Source organism: Sciurus carolinensis, chromosome 15 (assembly GCF_902686445.1).
Source record: "Sciurus carolinensis chromosome 15, mSciCar1.2, whole genome shotgun sequence".
Classification (NCBI taxonomy): domain Eukaryota; kingdom Metazoa; phylum Chordata; class Mammalia; order Rodentia; family Sciuridae; genus Sciurus; species Sciurus carolinensis.
Window position 1 is genome coordinate 57,834,246 of NC_062227.1, and position 17,745 is coordinate 57,851,990.

General features: G+C 44.5%; 1 protein-coding gene across 3 annotated transcripts in view; it reads left to right on the top strand.

Moving 5' to 3' along the window:
- Mapk4 (mitogen-activated protein kinase 4) overlaps nucleotides 1–17,745 on the top strand; it is a 147,748-nt gene that overhangs the window by 33,942 nt on the left and 96,061 nt on the right. Inside the window, exon 1 of one of the 3 annotated variants that reach the window (XM_047526917.1) lies at nucleotides 6,553–6,570. The exons of the other annotated variants lie outside the window; for them this stretch is intronic. The gene's annotated coding sequence lies outside the window, so the exon portion shown is untranslated. Of the gene's footprint in view, nucleotides 1–6,552; nucleotides 6,571–17,745 lie in introns of those variants that run through there. 3 annotated transcript variants of the gene reach the window in all.

Here is a 17,745-nt window from a genome sequence, read left to right on the forward strand (position 1 = left end):
CGCTGACCACACTGCTGGGCTTACTAAAGTTTATCTTGGTCTCTGCTTTTTCGCACATTAAGTAATTCATTCTTGAGTTTCCTGTCTACAGTGAGCAATGGCCTAGTCAAGAAAAATCCTTTCATGAACTTCTAAAACAAGACGTAAGCGTCAAAAATCATGTATCTTTTGAAAGAGTCTTAAGTAAACTTACGTTATGGTGTTCTTGGTTTATGATTTTGGTTTAAAATAAATTTTTCCACACACCTTTACCTGCATAATTCATACCTTAGACTGACTTTTGGTGGGGGGTGTACCGGGGATTGAACTCAGGGGCACTCAACCACTGAGCCACATTCCCAGCCTTATTTTGTACTTTATTCAGAGACAGGGTCTCACTGAGTTGCTTAGGGCCTTACTGCTGAGGCTGGCCTCAAGATCCTCCTGCCTTAGCCTCCCGAGCTGCTGGGATACAGGCGTGCGCTGCAGAACCTAGTGACTTTTTTTTTTTTTTTTTTTTTTCAACTAAGTACACTTTATTTGGAAGTCACCAACTTTTCCATTAATGTCTGCTCTCTGTTCCGGGTCCAGTCTCGTGCTCATCGTCTCACTTGATGATCATGTGTGCCCAGGCTCCTCTAGTCTGAAACAGTTTCTCAGTCTTACTTTGTTTTTCCAGGACTTGGACATTCTTGAGGATTACTGGACCCGATATCCCTGAATTTAGGTTTGTCCCATATTTTTCTCATGATTAGACTGGCATTCATGGGTTTTAGAAGGAAATCCCACTGAGGTGAAGTGTCCTTGTTATTCATAGTGGGTGGACGTGACATCCCCCTTCTGGTGGCGTTGATCTTTATCACTTGGTTAGGATGTGTTAGGGGACAGCCTTTGCCAAGTTTTTCCACTGTAAAATAGCTCTCCGTCCCTGTCCATATTCTGTTCTTAAGTGAGTCCCTAAGTCTAACACAAGCTCCACCTCCTGGAGCAGAGGGTGCCCACATATATTATGTGGACGAATGTGTTTTGAACAGAATTAATAGTCAGCCTTCCTTCTACAGTATAGTTCAACCTCGCACTACAGTGCACTCTCGATCTGCCCTCAGAGAACATTAACTAATTAATCCTGACTAGAAGTTATAGCAGAATCGCACTAATTCTCACTTCACTGATCTGTAAATAGAACAGATTTTCTAAAAACCCATCAGTCTTCACTTCTAAGCTGAGATTTATGTAGCTAAAAGTGGCGGTATACGCTTAATCAACAAAGTCTGTGTCTCTGAATGTATTTCTGAAGGGCTTCTCTCCAGAGCCTCAGCATGAGTAACTTCCCCCAAACATTCTACTTTGTATTTTCAGCCTTCCTGTGGAGCATTATCCTAAGTCGTTTAAAGAGAACATATTTGTGAAAATGGCCTTGGATTTTAATCTATTTATTATATTACAGCCTCTAAATGGAACACCTCTCTTAAGGAGTGCAAAGCCGATTATGATATTTAATTAAGTAATAATCTGTATTCTCAAAAAACTCCCATCTCCTTGTGAGTTCGTTTCCAGTAGAGCAGAATTTAGTTTAAGATGAATCTATCTTGGATTCTGCCCAGTGTGGAATCTGATGTAATTTGTGTATTCTAATCATTTCCCCCAGCCACACTGAATGATTTGAGAATAGTCAATGACTTACACCTCTGTCTCCCACAGTGCACATGTGGCATTTACATAGATGTTTCTGGTTGCCTTCCATCTTCCATTTATGCCTTTCCTTCTGTCCAACAGATCCCCAGCTTATTCAATTTCCCTTTACGCTTCCTAGCAGGCATCTCAGGGGAAACTGCCCACCCTGAGCTACAGGGAGGGTCTGATTGTGATACCATCTTGAAAATCAGGATTGGGTCCCTCAGTATTGAAGAAACACAGAGGCAAGAATAGAAAGCACATTTTATTTAAGAGACAGGAGAGAGAAAGAGACAGACAGACAGACACACACACACACACACACACACACACACACACACTAACTCTTCTAGAGAGGAGGGGACCCAGAGCTGCGGCCCCTGGGAGTGGGAATGTCATGCCCCTTTATAGATTTTAGGTTTCCTTTCTTTTCATGCCCCCTCCTCTTCTTATCTTGCCTATGTCACCAAAAGGCAGGAAAAGAGCAGCCCAGGAGGTGATTGCTCCTGTTGGAAGGTGAGATCCCTCCTCTCCCTGAGGTGTTAGCAACCTGCTGATCAGGAAGTGCTGTCTGCCCATTTTCTTTTTCTTTGATAACCAGCTACCTGTCCTTTGCCCCTGTCTCAGTTGGTTAAGGACGCTCATCTTCCTTGCTCTGAGGAAAGTTTCTTCCTCTTAAGGGGAAGCCGTAGAGAAGGACAAGGTGGCCTCTGCCTGTGGCGTTGTCGTGTGTAGCTGGAAAGGTCAGCAGTGTGGAACTGGCCACCGCTAGCCAGAGCAGGAAGCCAGGAGAACGTCGGGAAGAGTCTGGGATCTGTGCCATGCTGTGGCTTCCAGTTTGGTAAAACAATAAATGTACCAGTTTAAGTTCTTGTTAATAGTAGCCAAAAGGCATCTTGAATGATATAGAATTATCAACAATAATTTGATGGAGCTATTTGAGCTCAGTACCAAAGGATCTCTTTGGTAGGAGAGATAAACAAACAAAACACTAGTTCGTTTTGGGAAAGGAATTTCACTCAAGTTAGAAAAATTTTAAAACTGTGGTTTTTATTGCTGTTTGTTCCATGATCATAAGTTTGTTCATTATGCATTACTTTAAACTTTGGTATTATTTGTGGTTTGAGGATATAAACCTACAAGTTCAGGTGCGGTAGATTGATCTGTCAGCATTATTTGCCTCAGTCCTTCCCGCATCCTCCCCTGTTGCATCCCTTCTTTTCCTCTTTCTTTTGGGCCTCCTCTCTGGGCAGATGTCCCCAGAGTGGCTTCTTGCCAGGTGCACGCCAGCACTTCCTGGCTTTAGCCTAGGGCGCCCTCAGTGCTGGGAAGGTCCACCGCACTTCTCAAATTCGTAAACTTCATTTATGGAATTTTTCTTATTTCTTGGAGATTTGATTTGCCACTTTGTGATGTTAGCTTATGGCTGTTTCTTCCTTATGGAGGCTCTGCATGCTGATGCCCAGGTATTCCAGCCAGGGGATGTCATTTCTGGCCATTTCCCACCCCTTTCTCCACATGGGTCACCAGGCATCTCCTGCACTCTTCCTCCTCCCTGGCCGTGCTGCTGCTTGCCCAGCTTACCACAGAGGGATTATGGGGAAAGAGCTTTCTCCAGCTCCAGGGGGTGCCAGGGATGCCAGACACTGTTTCCCTCCATCCTAAGGAAAGGATCCATTATTTTGGTGTTTTTTGTTTTTGTTTTTGTACCCAGGATTGAACTCACTGAGTCACATCCCCAGTCCCTTTTGGTATTTTATTTAGAGACAGGGTTGCTTAGCACCTCACTTTTGCTGAGGTTGTCTTTGAACTTGTGACCCTCCTGCTTCAGCCTCCTAAGCCACTGTTACTTTGGCATCTTAAGCCTTAGCATAGGAAGTAAATTTCCTTTTTCTCACCAGCCCATACCCCAGTATTTCCTAGCTGATATTATCTAGCTGTATCTCCCACTTTTTAACGATTGTATTTCTTAAATTATCTTTCTCAGATTATAGTCCTTTAGGGTGCTCTAAAAAAAAAAAAAAAACTGTAAACAAAGTAACTTGAGAAATGCCACGTCCCTTCCCAGAGAATCTGTTTGCATGTCGCAAGCATCTTACTGACTAGGAGTCGGTTGGTGAATTGAACTCATTTTATTATGCTTCACACAAGGTATCACACATCATTCAAACCTATTCTAAGCCTGACCTGTTTCTCCTAGTGCTGAACCCAGAGCATGCTTACCACGAGGTGTCTTAGTCCAGGAGCTGTGGTGGGTTCCTCCTCAGCCGTCGCAGCGATCTCAGGGGAGCCCAGCGTCAGGCATTCTCTCTAATGTTGTCCAGTTCTGCTCCGGTTCTGCTACTCCAAAGACTTTGGGGTTCAGTGCAGTTTATAAGTTCTGGTGGTGGGCTATACCCTTCTGGTGTGTCAGATAAGCTGTGCCTAGCCTCGTCTTGCCCCTCCAGCCGTACCCATGGCGTCCATGGTGTCCAGCATAGGAGTAGATAGATAAGTGTGCTCTGGTCAAGCACCAGGCTGGCCCAACAATTACTATTTCTAATGTGCTCACTACCGTGCACCTTCTAGGTCCAGGTAAATGCTGTACAAAGACAGCTGTTTAACTTCTTTGGCCATGAGTCCCTCTACCTCTTCTCTCCTTCCCAACACAGTCTATTCAATAACCTGTGGAACCACTGAGCAGAATTTACAACCCCCTCACCACCTATTTGAACTCTGCAATCTCTAAGCAGGGTCTCCCTTGCCTGGAAACTCCTGAACAGCCTCAGTAGCTGTCTGTGTCTATTGGAATGTGCCTTGAGCCTAGCTCAGACAACTGCCCTGGGGTAGTTTGCTTTAAAGTATTTCCATATAAAAAGTGCAGCGGGGGCATGTCCACATCTTAACCCCAATCCACGCCCTGAGGAAAGTGTTTCGCATTTGAAATATCCTAACCAGGAATCTAGGGTAGTTACTCAGCATTCAGGTATGCTTGACATCTACACCAGAGGGCTTGTTAATTAGCATAAGGTATAAGAAATGAATTCTCATTGGTGCAATGAATGATGAGATCAGTGATTGATTACAAAGATTGTCCAGGCCACACCCCCCAGTATAACCAAGGTATGTGAATCTGAAAAGCCCAAGTGTTTGGTGCAGCACTGTAGGCCAGTGCTGGAGGATCCTGAAGACCACCACTTCACGTAGGACCCCTGGAGCCTGAGTTCGCTCTGGGACTGGCCTGTACTACTATTGTGCTTCCTGATATTTTGGATGCTGGCTCAGGTGTCAGAGGGCCATGAAGGGGACATCCCTAAGCTGGGAAAACTGTGATTGCTATGCATACACAGAGTGCTAATAAATATAATAAATGGCTGAATTTCATGTCATGTCCTGCCTCTGGAACCTCAGCTATACCAGAGCTGCAGAGTGTTACCAGAAACCCTGGCAGGGGACCTTCATGCTAGGTAACTGCATGCAGGTGCCTGCCTGTGTTCTGCCCTCCTCCTCCTTCCTCCACCCTGATACACACACATTGTTGGGGTTCCTGCAGCAACCAGGCCTATACCCACAAATGCTATGCTATCCCTCCTCCAGAACCTGATTTTCCAGGCCAGCCCCATATGATCAATCTTAACTTCTCTGTGCCTCAGTCCACACTTGCAACATGAGAATTTAAAGTATCACCCCCCATGGGCCTGTTCTGGGAAAACTGTTGAGTATTTGCAAAGCCCTGAATGAACACTGCCTGGCATCTTGTAAGCACCAGTAAGTATTCATTACTCCTTTTACCTTCTCTTCTCTGCTATCCTTTAAATTATTATCAAAGTTTTGACTTAACAGCAGGCCCATTACACTGGAGTGGAATGGATGACTTTAGGACATCGTAAAAGCCTCCTCTTAAGCCAGATGTCACAGTTGACCTCCTACTAACATTCACCTCTTGGGTCTGTTGGGCCCTTGCTCAGATTGTCTGTTACTGGTTTGCATGGAGTTCTAACAAGCTTGATTTGTTCTCCTGCTTCACAGAAGATCAGAAACAACAAATCAGAAGGAATTAGAGGCCGGGAAACTCAAAACAGCCAGAAGTGGACTGCTGGTAGCGAAGAGTGATAAAAGTATAAAACCAGATAAAAGAACTTCTGAATTCTGCGATCATTTACTTAGGAAAAGACAAAAGAGCCCCGTACCTCAGTAGTTCTCCAACAATGTCATTGTTCTAATGCCCAGGGTAATAGTTGATGTTTATCAAGGGATGCTTTTGGAGAGATTGAGTAAAGGGTTCTTAGCATGCTTTGTTTAATCAGGCGGGAAAGCATGTGGAATGCTTTAGAACTTCCAATAACATGGCGAATGTTAGAGTTTTGATGTTAAAAGTAATCAGTCATGGTCCTGTTATTTGTTGAAGCAGTTTATCTAAAATCCAGTTCCCACATTGTACTGAATGAATGAGGCATCATTTTACATGGTTATAGCAGTCAATAATTGGAAAATACCCAGGAACCCATGATGTATAAGTTCTTTATTAGAAAAAACAACTCCCAAGTGTGACTCTTGGTAAGTTCCAGGGATTTTTACAGATTCAATGAGGACAGACAGGGCATGTCAGAGAATGGACCTGAGGAAGAGGCTGGCGCTTGTAACTAAAGCAGCCCCTTTGCTAAGTTCTATTTTTAACTTCTTCTTTTTATCTTGCCCCAGAAGGCCTTATCCGCTGTTATGTTTTGCTAAGTTGGGAGCAGATATATTTTAGTACCAGGGAAAAGCCTGTGGAATATTTTGCTTTGGGCTTTAGAGACTGTCCCTGGATCTCTATGCTCAAGTTTGCCTTGGCTGGTCAGGAGTGGCTGATCTTGAGGGTAGCGTGGCCTGGAGCAGTGGGCTCACCCCACCCGCCATGGCTTCTGCCATTTATAGTGATACCTCGCTGGTTAACAGGTAAGGGATTTAAAGGTCTGCAAACAGTAAAGCAAGAGGCAGATCCTTTGGTTACTGGGCGTGTTTCCCCATTAAGGGAGAGGAGGGGGTGTAGGAGGATGGGAACCGCAGCCTGAGTGACTTCCAGGCCGGGCATCGTGCATACCACAGCACCTTACTTGGATGCCAGGAACTCTACAATGTAGGTACTTATATAATAAGGAAATTGAGGCCCAGAGAGGTTAACTGACTTGTGAAAAGTCACATAGCTAGTTAGAGAAGAGGCTGAAGTTGAAACCCAGATCTGTCTGCCCCTAAGGGCCATGCTTCTAACCCTTGGACGAGCACTGGGGAATGTCCTCGTGCCCCGGACCCGCTCAACCTTGGTCTTTGTAGGGAGGGAAAGCCGTGAGAAGGCTCCCAGGAGAAATGCCAGCGACAATGGTGTGGACCCAGGAGGATGGCCTGGTGAAGTGCTGAGGGCAGCGCCTCTCCTGGAAGTGGCCCCTGTTCCAGGGGCTGGAACAAAACCAGGCTACGTGGGAGCATCTCCCCCCAGGGTGCAGGGAGGACCTGTACGCCCTGCTCCTGTGGCCTGTGGGTTCTTGCCCAAGGGCTTTCTGAGGGTCCCTTCCAACTGCTCAGTGTGACTGCTGCCCTCCTTAGGTGTTCAGCTCAGGCTTGAGTTGTCATTTGGGATGGCTCTCAGGGAACCCTGGAGCTGCCGCTTCTCTCAGGGCACGAGCAGCGGGAGGTGGAGATGAGGAAGACCGTGCCCAAGCTTCCTTCCGTCCTAGCAGGGCCTGCTCCCCGCAGGCCTTGGCCCTCCGTTCCTATTTGACTCAGCTGCCCGAGGGAACATGGCAGCCTCTGTCCACTGCCTCTGCCCTCTCCCAGCTCCTCCTGGGTCTTGTCCTTTAATTAAGTGGCAACCAGAGGGAACGATTAGAGGTGGAACATGTGCTCCAAGGACTGGAGAAGGGAGGCCAGGGCATGGCCCAGTCCACATGCTCTGCCTGAGCTTCTGACCCAGAGGAAATTCTGAGCCTGAACAGAAAATTGTGGCTTATGTTTCTAATGGGTTTATGTAGAAAAAGTGGGAGGTCACAGGTATCATGGTACAACGAGAGCATTGCAGAGGGAAGAGGAATGTGCCCCGGAGCTAGACAGACATGGGGAGAGTCTTGCCTGCCTCTGTCTCTGTAACTGAGGACATTTCCTTAGTTTCAGAGAGAGATTAGACAGAAGAGAGGAATCTTGGCAAGGAATAGAGTGGAAGTATTACAGGGTGGGTGAAAGGGGCCAGATTTTTGAGTGTCTAAAGTGTCAAGCAGAGGAGCTGAGATTTTATCTTTAATACACTAGGAATCCATTGAAGGTCACTTAGCAAGGTCACCTGATCAGAGCAGTGCTTGAGTGAGATTAGCCCAGTAGTGTTACATTCAGTTTGAATCCGTGCCCAGGCCTGGAAAAGTAGCATTAAAAAAATATTGCCCTTTCGATAGCCTGGTGTGAGGAGCTGTGTTGGTCTCCAGGGCTGTCCACCACTCTGTCTAGTTAGTGCTCTGCTTTCTGGAAGACAGTAAGACTGTGTTTTCTTGTCTGATTCAAAGTTAGGTGTGACTGTGACCTACTTAGACCAAGGTAGGTATTGGCAAACTTTTTTTAAAAGAACTAGGTGGTAAATATGTTCAGCTTGTGGGCCACGTAGTCTGTGGCAACTGCTCAGCTTGACTGTTGAAGTGCAGAAGCAGCCACAGGCAATAGGCACAGGGGAGGTGTGGCCAGGTTCCAGTGAAACTTCATTTGGAGAAACGGGACCACTGGTCTGCAAGACAGTAGTTCACTGTTGCTGGACTGAAGCTTGTGAATGGAAGTAACCCTTTGGGACAGAATCTCCAAGAGCTGGTGCCTGATTTGTCCCCTCTGTTGTGATCCTGGAAGCTCATATGGAAGTGAAGCCTCATCAGCCTGGGGCCCCAAGTGACCCCTTGGACCAAGTCCCTGCCATGCACATGTCACGTGCAGGAGTAGCCAACCTGGCGGTGTCTGCCCATGGAGACTTTGGCACTGTTTCTTACTCTGGCACCTCCTCTCCACTGCATGTGCAGTGCCACCCTTGCAGACAGAGCATCACCGTCAGTAGCGAGTCCTCATTGTCATGGCTGACGTTTCCTGAACTCTTACATGAGTCACATTCTGCCTAGAGGACTCTGTCAGCCTCATGTCCATAAGTCCTTCTTCCCACCGTCATAGGCCATGGGTATTGGTATGGTACCCATTTTACAGAAAAAGAAAACAGAATATTAGGCGAATTAACTTGTCCAGGGTCTAACAGTTCATTTGATGACCTGAGATCCAGATGTTCTGATTCTCACTCCTAAATTCTTAACCTCAGTGTGTCCTGCCTTGCATCCTGAACTTTGAATTATTATTTTTTTCTTTTATTTCTTCATCTCTTTGCTATCTTGGTCACTGTTTTTGGAAGTATGTGCTATTTGGCATGATCCACAGAGGCCTGCCACAGGGCAAGAATGAATAATTGTGCTTCCAGAAGAGCACCAGTCTGTAGCAGTGGAGGAGGAGGATGGAAATACCAGAAGGATGAATTGGATTGGAAGTTCCAATATACACAGTAAGATGCTGTGTCAGAGACTGGTGGGTCCTTGGAATCCCTCAGTCATGTACCTGTGTATTTCTGTCAATCATCTTCAAGACCTGTTGTTATTTTTCCATTCTCAGCCATGTTCTTGTCTTCCTTTGAACATAAAAGAATAATTTCTATCTGGAACTGTCTTGAGAAATCATGTTACTTCCCTTCCTGGTCTGGAAGAGCACTGAATAAGCTGTGACTGTCACCTGTGATGGCCTTGAGTTAATTTACCAGTCTTGAGTCACAATAGCCTAACTCTATCGTGTAATAAGTCACATTAATGAGTTCTTGTAACTTCTCAAGAGCTACTGTTGAAGAGACTATATGTTATGTTTTCCAATATTCCTTATTTAAAGTCCTGTTTAATTAAATTTTTATGTAGTATCATGGAAAATTTCTTTCAATAACTGATACTTTCCCAAATCAAAATGAGAATTGCATAAGTGATTGTATTTCCCCTTTTACCTTGTCTGTTGGGAAATAAGATTTTTTGTGGTGCTGGGGATTGAACCCAGGGCCTTGAACTTGTAAGGCAAGCACTCTATGAACTGAGCTATATCTCCAGCCCCAGGAAACAAGATTTATTTGGAAATAATAAGCATTGCTATTCAGGATTATGGTAGGGTATGTTTCCTCTCCCTACACTCCTTATTTACCTTTGTGGGTTCAGATCTTTGTTTCTGACTTCAAGTTTTAAATTGTGTAATGTTTATTATTGAAAATTCTTCCTGGAATTAGATGTCAATTAGAATTTATAACATCACTTGGCCATGAGATGGCAAGTCATGGAGTAGTGCAGAATTAGCATTTAGAACTCCTGCTTGCCTTGGCCTAGTTGGAAGTTCCAGCTGTGTATCAGCCAGGGTTGTGGTCCCTCAGAACTTCAGATGCCCTCAAAGTATAGATCCACTTCCTCCCCCAATGGCAGCTTGAGGGATCCTGTTCTAACCTCACTGTTTGATGTGCCAGTGAACTAGAAGGAAATTTTTGGATTTGATAAAAATCAACAGTAGCAGAAACCTTTTCTTGAACCCTTGCTTGACAGATACTGCACTGAGCTTCGTGTTCTTAACATGTCTGGTCCTCTGTCCTGTACAATGTTTTATGACAGGGTCAGGGAAACTGAGACTCGTGGGTAAAACTCATCTAGGCAAACTCACACAAGGGGCAGAACCAAGATTTCAACACAGATGACATTGAATGAGAACTGCCCTTTTCCTACTTTGCCATAATTGCTTCTTAGGGCCATGATGACAGTGACGCCTTCATTGATGCCAGGTGCTTTTCTAGGTGCTTGATATGTGTTAATGCAGCACAACACAGAATGTGCATGGTTATTTTAACAGAGAGAATTTAAGAGAGGGGATTGGTTGAACAGGTGTAGAAGGCCTGCTAAGGTAAGGGGGGACCTGCGAGTGACACAGAGACATAACTGCAGGAGCAGCTACCTCTCCCAAGGCTAAGGAACAAAGGAAGAAAACTGGGAGAATGTGGCTTTTGGAACTGTGACTCAGACTCCAGAGGAGGGACAGCCACTTGACTGGTGCAGCGGTCGTAGGCCTTAGGAGGCAGCTGTCTCAGAGCAGAGACGAGTCCTTAGGGATCTGGGCGCTGCCCAGATGTTGGTACTTAGGAGGGATGCAGTGAGGCTGGTGCTGGGAGTGTGGGAAGAAAGGAAACTAGAAACAAGTCCCGTGAAGAGCATTGCTGGGGCAGTTCTGCAGAAACAGCCCCCTTCTACTGCCCCCTGTTGTTAGAAACTAACAGAGCAAGCTGTCAGGGAGCCATCTGATTTGCTGATTGGCTGATTTCTAGTCCAGCATCACTGAACAGGTGATAGAAGGGCTGGTTCAGAGCCGAGAGACGAGAACTTCCTAACAGACACTCCTTCTCCTCCTCCTCCTCCTCCTCATTTGTAAAGCAATGAGACTGAACAGATAGTGTACAGGGGCCAAATGGGACTCTGTTTACCCCGTCTCCCAGGCTTTTGTCACAGCAAAGGGTGTAGCTTACCAAATTCATCTTCTCCCTACTTGGTGATGAGCAACTCATGGCCTACTGTGTCCTTTCCACCATCCTTGTCCAGTGCCAAGGGTGATTTCTGGTGGGTTCTGCTCATTATATGCTTGAACTATATAATTATCAGTGTAAGTAAGTCACCACGCATTCCAAGACCACAGAAGGTATACCCAGCCAGGAGGCATGGGGTGGCTAGGGATGAACTTGGGGAGGGTCAGGTGGAGTTTGAGTTCAGGGAAGGGAGAATGATCACATCACTTGCAGTAGGAGATTTTTGAGAGGAAGGTATTTTAGCAACCACCAATGTACTGACTTAGAAACACAATTTCTCCAAAAATGTACGTGCTTAGAGTGTTCATTCCTTCGTTCTAGAGGTTTCTTATTTCTTATTCTTAGTTTGCACTCTTCTTCAGTCTAATCTTCCCATCATGAGTCCAATAGTATACAACTTCCTTTTTTTTTTTTTTTTTTTCAAATGAATGTGAGCTATCAGGAAAACATTCCACAGTTACTTGTTCATGGCAGCAGAAAATCTGCCACAGAGAAGTCCCCATTGGGACAGGCCTGGGCCATCTTCCTACACCTCCAGCAATGAGTGACCAGAATGCATCTTTGCTAAAAGCCACCACTGAGCTCCTTATCCAGTCTTGGACCAGAGTGTCACCTTGCAGAAATCCCCCAGGGAGAGCTGCCCCTTTTTCTGACAGTTAAGGCTTTGTTCCCTGGCCTCAAGGGAGTCTTCAGAGAGTCATCTAATGACGCAGCATCTGATCTTCAAGGTCTATAGGGAAAAATAAAGTGGCCCAGAGGAAATGGTAGGGATTGTGCCTTTCCTCTGGAGGCACCTGAACACGTCAGCAGGACCTGGGAACACTGGGTTGAGCGACTAAGAGTACTCCAAGGCCTGTTCCTTCCAGCCGATCACACGTTAATGCCACCTTCCCTGGCAAGAATGCCGACTCTTTATGCAGGAACAGGGTGGTGTCCTTCAGGTACTCTCCCTTTATCCTAAACTGAATTATCAGTTACATGAAGAAAAGCTCACGAATCTTAAATGTACAGATTGATGAATTGTTTACATGTGTGTACACCACGTGACCAGCTAGGACTACTCTAATTCTCTAAGTCTCATCCTAGGTGGCTTTGTGTCCCCTCCTAGGAAGTTCTCTTCACCCTCCCATTCTGACCATAGATTAGTTTTGTCTGGATTTGCAGTTAATAGGAATGGAATTATAGAAAACACACATGTGTGTTTGGTTCTTTGGTAAATTGTTGTACAATTCCATTTTTTTACTAATGAGAATATTGGTAACGAGTCCAGAGAATTGGTGTGACTTGAGTAAGTTTCCACTCGTGGCACGCTGCCCGTTTGTTATGATCCTTCTGTTCATCCATCCATCAGTCCAAACAAGCACTGAGTGATGGCTTTGTGTCAGGGATGATTCTAGGTGCTGGACACGTGTATATGAGTAACTTGTCCCTGTCCTCAAGGAACTCCTAGTGCAACAGAAGATAAGGTCCTCAGGACTTGTGAGGGCTTGGCACTCTGTCCAAGAGCCTGTGTGTTCATGTGGCTGTCAGAGGAGGAGCCTATGACCAAAGGGTCCAGAGAGGAATAGATGACACTAGAACAGAATTGCATTCTCAGACATTCTTCTTGCCCCCAGGCTGCAAGTTAAGGAGACAGGTAAGATTAGCAACATCTTTTGTGTGTAACTTGTGGCGTGTTGTGATCCTGGAGCTGGCAGGAAGTTGTTGCTGGATTCATGACCCACAACAGCCTGAATGAGCTTGATTCTAACCCAGTCAAGGGTCCAGGTGAGAAGACAGGTCAGTTGACATCTTGATTGCAGCCTTGTGACCCTAAGCAGTGGACCCAGCTAAACTGTGTCTAGACTCCTGACCCACAGCAACTGTGAGATCATAAATGTGTGTTTTCTTAAGCTGCTAAGTTTATTGCTGTTTGTTACGCAGCAAAAGATGCCTGGGGCTAGGTTGTGGCTCAGTGGTAGAGAACTCACCTAGCACATGGGAGGCACTGGGTTCCATCCTCAGCACCACATAAAAATAAATAAATAAAATAAAGCTATTGAGTCCATCTATAACTAAAAAAAAAAATCTTTAAAAAAAGATTTCTTAAGGGTACACACTTACCTGAAAATACTGTGTCAAAACAACCAAGTGACATCCTGGCTCTATAAGTACTCTGAGTTCATAGGCCCTACAGAGGGATAGAATAAATGCCAGAGAGTTTTTTTTTTTTTTTTTTTTTCCTAATTTCCATTTAGCATTTTACTGTCGCACTCTTGGGAGCTCCGACTTGTAAAGCAGTAAACAAGGGCATTGCCTTGCTTAGGATGTGAGTTTAATTGTCCTAAGGCCCTAAACCAGCCCCTCTCCTAACATTTATCAGGCCCAGGGCAAGAATACAAATGATGAAATTCCACATGTGTAAAGAATTGAAGGTTATAAAATCACTGTTTAATATGTTCTTTGTTGACAATCAACTTCCATAATGACAATGTGTAAAGTGATGGTCCTGATAGCTTGGAAGTTGACAAAACATTAGAGAAAAGCAGTTTAGTTGCTATTATTATGTATGTACGTTGAGTATTCTGCTGATGGACAGTGTTTGGATGGAGTAATAAAATTGACATTTAATTCAATAAATGTCAGATTTTAAGTTACAGTTATTTAAGACTGAAACAACTGAATTTCTCAAGCATTAAATTGAATCCCATTAAGCATTTTTATAAAAATAAAGCTATTTGGAATTTGGAAGTCCATCCAATTGCCAATGTAAAGTTTCGGTTTCACATGTCTTATGTGTTACCTCCAGACCTGCCCTGAGGTGAATAAAGTTAAAAGTCACATGAATTAGTTATCAGGACAAACTGCTCCTCCACTTCCATCTGCAACTTCTGTGAATACCACACTGCTTCAGTGGCGTCCACAGAACCAGAATTGGAGGATGGAGAGAAGCAAGAAACGAATATTCCACCCACATGGGAGCAGCATTCTTTGTTCTGGGGAAGCCCGTTACACTGATGGTGTCTGAGATGAAGGAGCCAATGATTAATACCCAAGGGCTGGTACCAATCAACTTCCACAAACTGAAGTAGTACCTGTCCCAGAAGTTGGCAATGGCATGATCTTTCACAGCACTTGAACACAGGACCCTTTTTTTTTTTTTTTTTTTTTTTTTTTTTTTGAGTCAGAGATGTGGGGACATATTTCCTTGGGACCTGAATGATGCTAGTCACAAGTGGATGTTCAGAGTTCCATTCTTGCTGTGTTGGTGCTCAGCACTGGGTCCTGAGTGACTAGTGCCTGTGCATTCTTTAATACTTGCATGTATTTGCGTGTAAGAGAGACAGAGCACTTGCAACCTCCAGGACTCCCATGGGCCGAGTCCCCTGCACATGCTGCTCTTGCATCTAAGCTGGAAGGGAAGCAGTGACCCAGCATTAGTTGTTTAACCACATAGGCATTTATTTCCTTCTCGCATAACAAATCAAGATAAGAAGACCGCCCAGCCTAGTATGCAACTGCACAGTCTCAGAAACCCAGACTGCTTCTATCTTGTTGCTCCCTTTTCCTAAGATGTGGGCCTCATCTGTATGGCTTGAGATGGTTCCCACCATGCCTGCAACTTAGCAGGCCTGGAATGCAGGCATGGAATACCCCTCTGCTCAAGGACCTGACCCTGAAGTTGCACGCATCAACTGTGCCCCATCTCATGGCCACAACCAGCTGAGGGATGGAGTCTTCCACAGGATGCCCTTGTGCACAACTGAAGTTGTTTTTATGGAACAAAGGGAGAACATAATTTGAATAATAACTAGCAATCTCTGCCACAATTGTATTTTAATACAAATTTGGAAGGGGGAAGATAATTTAGAGGAAAGAATACAGTTTCCCTAGTTCAGTTGTACTTTATCTAACCAACAGACAGAGGAAGGAGCTTTGGATGGTCTTAAGCACATTGTAGGCCAGATACTACCTGAAGCATTAAGCCAAATTTCCTGACCCTCAGAAAAAAAAGGAACTGGGTTTCGATCCACAACCAGCCACAAACTAGTACAGTGACTTTGAACTGGTTACATTCTTTTCCTTGACCTCAGTTCTCTCTTCAGTAAAATGAGGGCTTTGCATTAGATTCCCAGTTTGTAAACAGGGCTCTGAGGAAGCGTAGGATTCCTCGGGGTCTCTTCAGGCATGAGGGGTGGGCTGTGAACTCTTCTTCCCTATTAACAATAGCAACTCCATTTTGGTTGGTTGTGTGTCTTAGGCTTTGCATGAGTTTTCTTTTGGAAAGAAAAAGAGGAGGTGGCTGGGAGTTTTGCTGCTAAACAGGAAGTATAAAACTGCCTGGACACTGTGATACTTGGTAGAGGCTGCATGGTGTGGGGACATATTGTCTGGATTTAAATCCCAACTCTGCCACTTACTGTTTGTGGCACATTGGTCCGAGCTATTGGTTTGGCTGAGCCTCAGCAGTAAAATATTGTTTCCTCACCCATAAAATATAGTCACTGTTACATACCTCTCAGGATTACCTTGAGGCTTAAATGAGATACTGTATTTAAGAGGACTTAACACTGAGTCTGGGGTGAAGGACATATTTAATAAGTAACAATGATTATTTTTATCATTGCCCCTACCATCAACTTTAGCACTAAAGTTTCAGCTCTGGGTTGTAAGGTTTTTTGTCTCTGCAAAGTATTGTGAAAAAGAAGGACCCTTGTATGAAGTGAATAATTATTTGTGAATTTTTCTCTTTGCTCCTGGATTTTGCAGATCTTTCTTAGAACAAGGCGTGCTAGATTGAGTCCAGGGTAGGTAAAGTCATTTGAACCTAAGTAAGATGGACGACTCCATCATTTCAAAGGCATTATTTAAATAACTGTTTTGTAAAACAAGAGAAAACAATTTTCATCTTTTTAAATCAGGGAGGAAAATAATTCCATTTTAATGCTACATGACAGGAAAATAGAGTATAGAGTTTAAGGCGCTTTAAATAGTTAAAGAGAAGGATACACAGCAAAACCCATGTATCGCTTTTTGTCAAACATGACTTTCTAGGATTTAACCTGACTCTGACTTTAGACCCTGCTTATTCCAGTTGGTTAAACCCTTGACAAACTTGAGGCTGTTCGACTCAGTGGTTCCTCACGAGAGGGTCACGCTGGTCTCCTTTGCAGACCAGGGAGCTCTGGCAACAATCCTTAGGAGCCCGGAACTGAAAAGACTTGCAGGTTACAGATGACACCTGTCCTCGTGGACCAGTCACGTGTCCTAAGAATCAAAAGGAGGAAAGGTGACAGAACTTTTGATCCTCCACCCATCTTAGGATTTAAAATCCTGCTAGAACATTCCTGTCACCTCTTTACTCTGACTTGTAATCATAAGACCTCAAACCACCCCCATCCATCTATCTTCCTGACTATCCTTGTTTATAGAATCTTAAAATCTCACCTCTGAATTGATGCTTGGCGTTTATCCTGTGTTGCAGTCTTCCATGTCACCCTTGACAGAGTGTCCCTGTTCCTTCCTGAACCTGTCCCACGACGATGATCAGAGTCAGTCACTACTTTGAAAGAGAGCTCCAATGTATTCCAAGACTTTCTTATAATACACAAGTATCATATATGTGTGGTATACTTAATAACCTTTCACCCTCTGGGTCAAGCCTACATAAACCAGATCCCTCTTTCACAGGCTATCCTGCAAATATTTGAAAGGAACCCCCTCCATCTCCAAGCTTAGCATGCTGGGCTCTCTCATTGTCTCTGATACCTCGTCAGGACCTTCACCTGCCTAGTCACCTCTGGGCTTCCGTGGTTTTGTTGAATGTGCTTGTAAAAATGAGCACAGCCAAACTGGTTCTCATCCCCTGCACCTCCTCTCATTCTTATTTTTCCATTTCTCCTCACTTTATTTTTTTTTTGGGTACTGGGGATTGAACTCAGGGACACTCAACCACTGAGCCGCATCCCCAGCCCTTTTTATATGTTATTTAAAGACAGGTTCTCATTGAGTTACTTAGTGCCTCACTGGAGCTGAGACTGGTTTTGAACGTACAGTCCTCCTACCTCAGCCTCCCAGGCCACTGGGATTACAGGCGTGTGCCACTGCGTTGGGCCCCTCTTCACTTCTCAGACTCTTTGTGACACCTCAAATAATAGTTTATTCAATGGTGGAAAATAAGAGGAGGAATATGTACAGTCTCTTGTGTTCTGTTTCTCTTCATACCTTCTTGTAGCAAGGGAGGCTTTAAAACATTATTTTGCAGAACAGTTTATAAACTGGGGATTCCCCCAAGACCTTTGGGCCTTTTCCAGTGAGCGTGCCTATATTTCAGATAAAGCTGGAGCTAAATACTGCATTTTAAATTTGTCCGTGTTAAATTTCCCTTAGTTTTGAGGATGTTTGTGTTTCTGAATTATGTCTAAAATTTATCAGAGAGATCAGCAGCCTTGGTGGAAGTATGATCATCATAATGGAGCAAAAGATGTGTTTGA